Here is an 11,066-nt window from a genome sequence, read left to right as displayed (position 1 = left end):
AAAATATCCTGCTCATTTCCCCGGGAGGACTCTCTTCCTTTATTACTCATGAAGAACTGCAGTTATTAATGAAAACGTCTGTGAATAAACCCAAATCTGAAAATTACAAAGGGCACTCCAAGGAAATCAAAGCCTCATCATGGGCAATTAACTCTTCATTAAAGGAGGCTGAAAGAGGGCCATGATTAGAGCAATCTGATTTTGTCAAACTCCCTCAAATGTATTGAAGCTGATAAAGTGCTTCAGCATTTTCACTTGAGCTCCAGAAGAGGAGTGAAGCTGTGTGGGATTCCAGACCAATTATAAGCCTTTTGCACTATTTTTTATTTTTTCATGTGTTTTCCTTTCATGCATGTGTAAAAGCACAAGCATGTATCACTTTTCCAAGGCCATTATTTCAAATCCTGAAAAAATTTGTACACTACCCTGGCATTTTAAGCCTTTTGCCTCCTCTGGTGTTTTAATCAGTTTTAGTACTATTGCAGTATCCTCTAGGAATATGCTAAGGGACTTATGTACCACAGGGTTGCAGGGCCTGAGAGATGGATTTAAAACTGAACAGAGGTTGCAATGATGTAAAAAATGCATGGGCAAAATACAGAGGTTTTGATATTTCTCTTGGGAGCTTACACCTCAGTATAAGAATGTTTTACTAGTTAGTTTGGTATGCCATTTGCAGAATTATCATATTCCTCTCAGTTACAAACTTCTGACCAAAATCTGTAATTTTCACCCAGTCTTCATGTCTCCAAGTGCTGTCTGTGCTCCTCTGGTTACTCTTTGTCCAGTCTGCAAAGGCTACATGGTGTGTGTCTCAGTGTTGGTCAGCCATATAATTTTATTTCCTGCATTAGGTTCTATAAAAAATCCCATTCCTGGAATCAAAAACCTCCCGAGCCCATCCTGGTGCATAAAGGTGGTTTCAAAAGACAAAATGTACTGTGGTGCTTTGTGTCTCCTTTCTATGGGCCAGTTTAATCCATCAGGGACTCACTGAAGGCGGCAAAAATGAGATCTGACCTGCTCAAAGAATGAAGAAAGCAGAATGGAATTCCTCCTGAGCTTTACCCAGTACTTTACTGCTTTGCCACATCCCTCACTAAGATTCTGGTGGCAGCTCTGCACCAACAGAGGTATTTCTGCTCCTTGCAGGACTGGGGCTCAACTTTGCACATTTTGTCAGATGGCATTTCTGCAAACCATTGGACTGCTGACACTCCCTGTCCTGTGAAACAGGAGTTGGGAGACACTGTGTGACATCTGCCCTCTGACTTGCATGAAATATCCACTGCAGTCAGGCTCCCACCCAGAGCCAGTGGTGCAGACACACTCCCAGCATCACCAGGGCAGTAAGGTTTGGTTGGGAAGTCACGCTTAAGGCTTTTTAAATGTTTTTATTTTTGTGGGTTCCCCCCCTCCCTTTTCTGCACTAGTGCCACACACTTCCTAGAAGAGGAATTAGTGGGAGAAAAAAATGATGATAGAGACAGGAGAGCAGAAACATCTGTCAGCCAGCTGGTTTCTCAGGACTGAAGGTCCAATCTTCAGTCCATGAACAACATTTGTCTCTGCTGGAGGGTAAATCTGAGTGAGTACCCAGGAGTCAAACAAGAACTGAGCAGAGAAAGCATCAGCACAATCAGTAATACAGGAAAAGGTGGAATTTTTGTGGAATCTTCACTCTTTCCTGCTAATTTCCTGCTTACTACATGTAAGCCACAGAGACAGCTTTTGTATTGCAAACTGAAGCCCAGCAGCTATTCTGGGGTGACCAGATTGAGAAAAATAGCTCATGAATAACCAACTGGCATTAACCTGAGTTCGTGCTTTGCTGTGATGTGCAATTCAGCTAACAACTGCTCTGATTTCCAGGAGTTTGGTCAAAGTTCTCATTTGCTTTATTTCTCTCATTCCTTTAGTAACAACCTGGCAGCCACACAGCGTCAGGGAGGATGGTCACACTGGGAGCCTATGCCATGACACACAGGCACCAGAGCAGCTCCAGTCCTGCATGTGTTTTCCCTCTCATGGTCATAAGAGTTTCTATTTATGGATGTATGCTGATCTATGTGGTCTATTAATTCGGGAAAACATTTATCTGGAGATCTCACAACCTCTTTTTGGTGCAAGGATTAATAAAAACATTTCACAGGGGTTTCCTGCTGCTAAAGGACAGAAATTAAGATGGACTTTCACTAAGATGTTTCTTTCATTGTGTTTTAGAATTGGTTTGGCAGTGAGATGATTTATGGTGAGCACCACATCCAGCACAAGGCTGGTATAGGCTATCTAAGTGTGTGTTTTTATAAAGAGATTACATTTAATCTCAAAGCCAGAAGGCCGATGGGGGAACTTTCCCAGGATCCTGAAAGTATCTTGCACAGAAAGGAGGGAAAAAAAACCCAACACAAAACCTTACAAACAGTTTTGGAATTGCTTATACTACAAAAGTTTGACCTAACTGAGAATAAACCTCAGACTAAAGGAGTCTGGCTTTGAAAGAAAAGCTTGCTTTCTTTTGAAAGAAAACACTTCATTCCCCATCCCAAGAAACTGCCTTACAATCAAGTGCCAGAGGGATGGGAGTCTTCAGAGATAACTCGGTACCCAACCCTCTGTTATCATGGCTTAAACATGATTAATTCATGTGGAATCTGTTGTAATAATATTAGTCCTTGTGACCTCACTTGTTATACATGTTTCTGCCATTAGGACTGCAGTGTGTTCCCTAAAAGAGATGGAGCTTGCAGCCCTCTGTGCTGTACCTGCTGTGAGGATATCTGGGTCTCCTTCTCTGCAACTGCTGCCCAGTTCTTCCCCCCTGGTGGCTGAAGCTGTCAAAGGAAAACCATTGGCAGTGATTCGGATGGTTTGGGTTTTGGGATGGGTCCAGTGTCCCAGCATGTTTAGACTTGGCTTTGGTGCCACTGAGAAATCACCACTTTGTTCAATTTGTTGTTATTGAGTTTTGGCATTAACTTTTTTTTGTCCTCTTTCCCATCACCCTCATCAAATTTCTCCTCTTTATCCATCTTCTTAATTCTACCACCTGATAGATACTGGGGTCTGCTGACCTGGACTTTTCTTTCTGTCCACAGCATGGCTCCCATCTGAACTCGATTATTAGAAAAAACAAGAAAGATTAAATCAGTTTAAACTCTCTTTTGTTTGCCAGATACATGTGGGACAATCACAGCTACTGTCAGATGTTGCTGGACTCAAATGTTCTGCCCAGGGTTTAGGATAGCAATCCATTTTCAGTGCAGGGACCAACACAATTCCTTCCCTCCTGTTTAGCTCTCATGCAATAAACAAAGTTTGTCATGTACTTGGAGCCAGATTACTGCACTTTTCTTGGTTTTGAGCCCTGCTCCTAGAAGCAACCCCCTTGCCTGTGCTTCCCCCAAGCCAGCAGGTCCAGCAGATTCTTGTGGGGATGCCCAGCACTGGAAATGACCTGGCCGTGTGGGGGCGGGTTCAGGGCTGCTCAGTGCCTCATGAGATCCAAATGCACACCTTGTAATGTCCTACCTTGAGCTACCACGATCACCTTGCAGGTCTGCACTATGAGCTTAACACACACAGACTTCACAGCACTCACAAAATTTCTCTGGTGTCTGCATCATAAGTGCTATTAACAATCAATTTCTTTGTTCTCCCAAGCACATTTTGTGCTGTTCTATCAGCTGCTCTGCAGACATGACAATACATTTCCCTTGATTTAATTTCATGTTGTTCTTCTTAATTTTAGCTTGTATCTGAAACTAGTGGTATGAAAATGTGCAAAAGGTCATTTAAGTTGTTAGTGATCCCAGCTCTGATTCTAGTTGCTTTAGTATCCATAATCTCTGAGCATGGCACCAGCTGTGCTACCTGTGATGCTTGAGTGCTCTCACTCTCCTTGGAGAAAAACCTTCTCCTTCTTTCCAGGTGGCAATCCTCTGCTTGTTGCAGACACAGAACACCCACCACATGCCATTCCTGCCTGAGCCACTGCTCAGTGTGCAACACTTCAGGAATGTTCTTGCCCTTTGTATCAAAACAGCCTTCATAGTAGAACTGATTTTGTGATTTTTAGGTAAGGATATAAACATTACAGTGCTTGAATTAAAGTATGGCAGCTGATGGTCACTGGAAAGGAAGAAACAGAGCAGTGTTGGAAGAACCAAGATTCCTGATGCTGTGGGATGTCCCAGTTGGCAGAGCAGTGTACAAACTACATACCTCCCAGATCACATCCCTCCAGCTTCCATTGATTTCCAGGTTATGGCTACGTTGCTGAACAAAACGTTCCCAGCTAAAGAGATTCAGCACCGTGCCAGTGATTTTCTGTCCTGCCTAATTATTAGCTCACACCCTGGCACTATTTTAGCCTTTGCTAATAATAGTCTCCTAAATGATGCCTGAACATTGTTTGGACAATATCATAAATCAGGAACAATTACCAATAGGCAACATGGGCAAGCATACAGTTTCATGCTATGCAGACACTGCTTGAAGGAACTGCAGCACAGGATGTGGGGTTTTTTTATGTGCTTTGAATGGAAAAAAAAAAAAGACATGAAAAATTAAGTCATGCTTTAGAACCATAAAGGTTCCACGTGCTGGAGACAAGAGCTTTGTGGACGCAGCCATGCTGTTTTGACCCCAGGGATGGCCTGTTCTATTCAGAGTTGTGGGTAGAGCTGGGTGAGCCCCACAGGACCTGGGTTTAGTCCTGGAGAGCTGTGGGACAGGGAAGGGCCACGTCCAGCTCTGTGTGAGCAGTCCCATGCTGTGGACAGGTCCAAGGCTGGGGGGGAGCTGCTGCCCTCCTCTCCTCTTTTCCAGCTGCTGGGCAGGACGGAGGCACATCACCTCCCATCTGTTCATGCTGGGCAGCACCAGATGGCCAACTGTTGGCACCAGGCTGTCCAGCCGACTCTGCGACCCAGGCTCCTCAGGGCACTGCTCTGCTGTGCTGTGGGCTGCAGGTTAGGTGGGAAGAAGCTTTTCATTTGGAAGAAAAACCATCTTTTAAAGCCAGGAATGAAAGAAAATGGGAAGCAGTCCCACTGTGCCACTTCAGCCTTTACTGGACCTTGTCAGATTGTTGCTAATACATTTAAATTGGGCACAAAGCTGAAATGCAAAAGGTTTTAGGAGCGTCTGTCTTTCAAGTTCTTCCTGCTAGAAAGAGTTTTCATTGCAGTGGTCCCCAGGACATCTCTTCTCACCAGACAGGCACCTTGCTAGCAGCAGCAGCAGGCTGGGCTCTGGCCAGGGCTGGCAGGGCTGCCCATTCACCCTGGCAGCAGCTTCCAGGGCTGCCATGGCTCTGCTCCATGCCTGGCCTCTCAGGGCTGAAGGATGCCAATCCCTTTCAGACATGCTGTCTTCCTCAGCCCCTGCATCTCTCTGCTGCACGGCACAAAGGAAGGGAGAGCAGAGCTGTGCCCCAGGGCTGAGGCTGATGGCCAGGGCTGCTGAGCAGGTGTCCACCTCAAGTGGCCAGTCTGGGACAGGCACGGTCTAACCTGCCAAAATCTGTCAGCACGTGGCAAGCTCAAGAGAGGCTAAAGCCAGGATTCCATCAGAAGTGAAATCCTCCCAACCTTTTTTATATGATCTAAAAAAACAGGAGAAGATAAACTTTCTTTCAAGCTATGGTCACACCATATGTGTGGAGAAATGTGTGTGTGTGTGTGTGTGTGTGTGTGTGTGTGTGTGTGTGTGTGTGTGTAAAATGAGAAAAGGTTTAAAAGGCAAAGAACCCCAAACTGTCAGGTCACATGAAGTAAGAAATGTTTGTTATCTTTCTCATGGGAACATGATGCAACAGGCTAAGAACCAAGAGCTGAAAGAAAAAAGTATCTGAAATATGCATTTATTTTATTCTTCCTATGTTTTTGCAAGTGAAAAATGTTACATATGGAAAGAAACTGGAGAACCCTTTCACTTTATCAAATAAATGAAAGAAAATGGGAGGAGGACCATGCCTCACTCAGTATGCATATATACTTTTATTTATCTCCCAAAAACTGATTAAAGTGAAAAAACTACTGTCCCTGAGTAGAGAAATGAAGTGTCTCAGTCCCTGAGAAAATGACATTGCAAACCACATTTTCATGGGCAAATTGCGCTAGTAACAGCATGACTTGGGTGCTGCTCAAAGGGGATGAACAACATCTGGGTAGCTGTAAGCAGGAAAGCTTGTGGGACCCCAGAATGGGAGCCAGAGCCCCACACACAGCCGCAGGGAGCTCCAGGTCTGCTGCAGGAGTGAGGCGCATTGGCACAGCCGTGCAGCTACAGAGCAGGCCCTGCCATTTTGTCTGCATTGGCCTTGGCTCTCGCCGCCAGCCGCTCACAGGAACTCCCAATTCCCACTGTGAAGTACAGGTGCTCTTGATGATTCAGCTAAGGTGCCCTTGAAGAGTAATAATATCACTTTTTTTGCCCCTGCTCCACTGTGGTTTGCAGCTGCCATTGCTCTTCCCAGCTCAGCCACACCCACCTCTCTGCATTTACTTATAGCGCCAAGCACCAGCCCTGGGAGGCTGGTTCCCCTCCCTCAGGATGTGAACTGCTCGTGGGTCAGCTCAGTTCCTCATCTCATTTTGCATCCTCTGAGCCCCAGCATAGGCCCCTTTCCTGTGAGACGTTCCAGTGGTGAGCACTTGCACCATGACCGATGCCACATCAGCAGGCCCAGTGCTGGCTGTGTGGTGTGGTCTGTCACTCACCCGTCCCTTTTGTTCCTCCAGTTTTGTCTGTCTCAAGGCATTAGTGGCACAAAACTCGTTATAGTGCTCATCCCAACTGGAAACACCTGCAAAACCTGAGGGATTGCAACTGCTAGATAGCCAGGAGGAACTTTGCGAGGGTCAGGCTGGAAGATGCAAAGTTATGCCGGTGGGGGAAAGCTGGTCACTGCAATCCTGTGCACGCACATGAGGTGCCCTGTGCCCGGGCATCGGGCCCATGGTGGACGGCTGCCAACCTGTGCGCACACAGGTTCTGGGAATGCTGCCCCTGGAATGACGGCCCCGAGCACACGCTGTGCTCAGGGAGCAGTGCTGGGACAGGGATGGAGGTGACAGGCAGTGTGGGGTGGGTTTGATTATGGTTTGGGGGCTGACAAGACCCAGGTTCTCTCCATTTCTGACACTGGTAGGCCCTGCGAGGTTTTCTTTTCTTAACTGTATCCCAGCAGAAAGCTGCGGCTGTCACAGCGATACCGAGTCACAGCAGGGCTGGCACGACGGCAATTCCTTTAAAAATAAAACCCAGGCCCCTGCCTGAAAGTCGTCCTTGTCTGCCTCTGACCAGCAGCCCTCTCCCTGGAGAGGCCGCGAGCCCAGGACCGTCAAGAATGTTCCCACGCAGCTTCCGCGGCACCACCCGCCGCGCAACGCGGGGCTCAGCCGGCCGCCAGCCCCGGCCAGGCGGGGGTCCCTCGGGGCGCTCCAGGGCCGGGGCCGGGGCCGGGGCCGGGCGGGGGTCCCTCGGGGCGCTCCAGGGCGGGCAGCGGCGCGGCAGCGACACCCGGCGGCCGCGGGCAGGGCGGGCAGGGCGGGCAGCAGGGCCGCTCCGTCCCGGGCCCGGCCCTGGGTGAGAGCCGAGCTGTGCCCGCGGCCTGGCCCCGAGCGGTGCCTCTGCGCGGCCCGGGACGGCTCGTTCTCCCCTGCGGGCTCCAGAGCCCGCGTCGCTCTTCCCGGTGTGCTGGTGACTTGGGGAGCACAGCGTCTCTCCCGCTTGTCTCTCTATCCTTCCTTGCATCAGTCAATGTAAATTTTACTTTGTATCCACTAAAATGTTGCAAATCCTTAGGCAAAACCCTAATATACAGGAGTGATACACAGCAGAACAGTTTTTAAACGACGCTTATCTCTGGGCCCTGCAGAATTGCAGGCTGAGGCTGGAGCAGCAGTGTCCCTGCCCGAGCACAGCACCTGTGCGCAGCCTGCCCACCTTAGAAGCGTCACCTGAGAAGTGACTCCAAGCAGCCTCTTGTTACTCTGTCTGCTCCAGGTTTAAGATTCGACATTCACATTCGCTCAGCCTTTGGCAGGAAGCCACGGGAAGGGCTGTGACGGGACAATTTCTTGTCTCTCTAGGTGCCAAGTGTAAATTCACCATCTGGATAAGGCTGGAGTGCTACTTAAAATAGACTTTATACACCTTCTTGAATTTGTGCAATGTTGCATAAGCTGCTTTGGAAAGAGACATTTGTTTATGCATTTGAACTCTTCAGTCTGAGGGTTTTCAAAGCTCATTCACATCCTGGGATGAGATTAACCCATCAGGGTCAATAAAACCTCTCCCCTTTCTTGTTTTTCCATGATCTGGCCTGAAGGAATCTCTGCTTCATACCTGACTGAGTAAAGAATGTCAAGCAACTCAGCTACTTTGGGAAGGGTGGAGAAATCCCCAATTTCTACAAGCTGGCCTTTCAGCCTGCATTGCTGCTCTAGGCAGTGTCATGTGAGGCACTGCAGAGGGAAGAGGCACGCTGACGGAGTTTCACTGGAGTGAAAATGTCTTAAGAGCTCCAGTATAAGAGCAAAGATGTGCTGGAAATGGACACTGGGTATTGGAGAGATTCTGGTCTGTTTGGTGGGTCTCTCCCAGTTCAGCTATAGTGTGGAGGTATATGATTTAATGAATAGTCTCTTAAGAGTCTAGAAGAAGAGAAAAGGCTGCCCAGGTTGTGAGGACTGTGGTCTTCTTTAAAAGTACAGTTTTCCTCCTGGGAAGAGTGAGAAGCCTTGCAGCGGCCAAGGCAATGCTTACAAAAAACAGGACTCCCACTTTTGCAAACTTGCTGGCAGTTGTACCAACCCACATAATTCTGTTTGGGCTTTTCTTGTGCTACTGTGAAGGGGTCTGATGAAGCAAGTGATCCTGCTATGGCAGGTGTTTTTTGGGAACAATGTCTGTGAAGATCTCTGTCCAAACAGCAGAGGTTTGGTGCAATGGTTTCAGGGTGACCCAGCAGCGTGATACCTCACAGATCAAGAGACAGAGGTGTGTTGTACATCAAACCCTTTTGTTCTGTTACAATGGCCTTGGGGAAACACTTCATTGCCACAGAGGAGGGTGGCTGATGTAAACCCAACTGTCGCTGTTGAGCAACAGAGCAGGAGAGCTGTGAGCCAGAGCCCCGCGGTCACGTACTTCCCTTCAACAGTGACTCTGCAAGCAGAGGCAGTGGTGTCGAAATGTCCTCTGTGTGCTAAACCGGGGTGAGTGATAACTGCTCATCTGCCTCCTCCCAGAATGCCAAAGCAAAGTGTCTGAGAGCAGCCAATGCTCAAGGCACCTCTCTGCAACACTGTGGCGGCTGCCTGTGGAGAGCAGGAATGATAAACAAACAGACTTGGTGTTTAGGTGTTCCTCGTCTGTTGGTCCTATGTTGTTTCTGCAGTTGTTTCTGAGGCTTAACCGAAGAGCAGAACATCTGCCCAGGGTCAGACGAGGGGCTGGCTGACCCAGCTCCCTGTCACTTGGACATCACCAGCAGCAGATGCTGAGGGAAGAATGGCAGAACTGGGCAACTGGTATCTCTCTAGTGCAGTCCCAGTTTCCAGTTATCTGTGACAAAGCCTTATGTGGTTTTCTTCCCTGACTGCCAATTGCTTTTGACAGCACTGGCCCCTTGGGCAATGGGAGGGCAGCACCACTGCAAAGCTGCTTTTCCTGCTGAATTCCCATGCAGTAGAGAGCCTGGCTCAGCACAGAGACTGAAATTGCAGAGCAAAGAGTGTGTGAGTTCACCACAGGCCTTTGCCTGCTATGTCATGTAGTGATCAGCAGTGCTTTGTGCCCGGGATATTCATTTGGTAAGATCTCCAGAAAGCAACAGCGGAGAAACTTGGCTAATACAGGGTTTCTGAAAGTTATATGCAGATAAAAGAAATGTAGCACGTTCAGTAAAAGACAGCAATGGGAATCAGTAGCACCGTTGCTCTCTGCCTTCATTGTCTGTGAAAAAGAATTGGCACAATCCTCTGTTTGACAACTTAAATGCTTGTTAAATTTTTTAATGTTAAAAAAAAAATGTATGAATCCAGGGTTGGATTCTGTTCTCAGGGATAATGGGTGTGGAGTAACTGTATTGATACCAGCAGTGAATTAAGCAACTTCATGGCTCTTGATTTCTTTAATAGATAAAGTCTGTCAATCTTTCATACCCCAAGTAAGATTTACCTGCTTAGAGATAACTCTTTGTCTAGCCATGTAACAAGATTACTGCAAGAGAAAATATAGTCCTTGATGGGAGAAAATACAGGAAAATATGGCTTTATTTTTCAATGATCTGCTGGAATTAAGGAGACAGGTGACTGCAATACAACCTTATTTTGAGGCAAACCTCCTAGGCAATGTTACTCAGCACCTGTGAACAGAGAACTGGTCTCAACTGAAAAGGGATGGCAGACTTCGGGAATAAAAGCAAGTCTGGTTTTCCTCCATTTATATAAAAATCTAGATGTACTCATCAAAATTAGAAAAGAAGAAATCTAAGTTCCCTGAAGCTGCTTGACCTTTGGCTGGTGCTATTTTGCTGCTTCTTTAGGATTACAGTATCAACGCTACTACTGTTCCCTATATGCTATTATTAATAGTGGGTGCTGTACAGGATGTCTTTGGGGTCATTCAGTGGCTGTGACAGTTAGTGGGGTTTTCTTATCTCTCACTGTCCATCTGAAAAACAGCTTTGAACCTCCTGTTGGTGTCAGTCTTTTTTTTTTTTTCTCTCTGTCTCTCTCTCTTCTTTTTCCTTAACCAGAGGTCTAAAATAAAAGTGACAAATGCATAATCAGCCATGAACAGAACAGCTCCGTTTGCTGGAGCCCAGCCTCTGACTGTTGCTGCTGTGTACCCATCTGAAAAGGGGGCAGGAAGGGAGGATGGCACTGACAGCAAAAGCGGCAGGTCCAGGCGGTGTGTTGATTTGTTTTTTCTTTTCTGAATGAGGTAAAGAATGGAAATGAGAACAAGATGTTCACACAACTCAAATTCCAGGTTGGCCAGTGAGGCAGGGTTCAGCTGAGTGCGTTTTGCTGACAGACCTGGCAGGTAGC

Source organism: Chiroxiphia lanceolata, chromosome 14, assembly GCF_009829145.1.
Source record: "Chiroxiphia lanceolata isolate bChiLan1 chromosome 14, bChiLan1.pri, whole genome shotgun sequence".
Lineage (NCBI taxonomy): Eukaryota > Metazoa > Chordata > Aves > Passeriformes > Pipridae > Chiroxiphia > Chiroxiphia lanceolata.
This window is presented reverse-complemented; position numbering follows the sequence as displayed.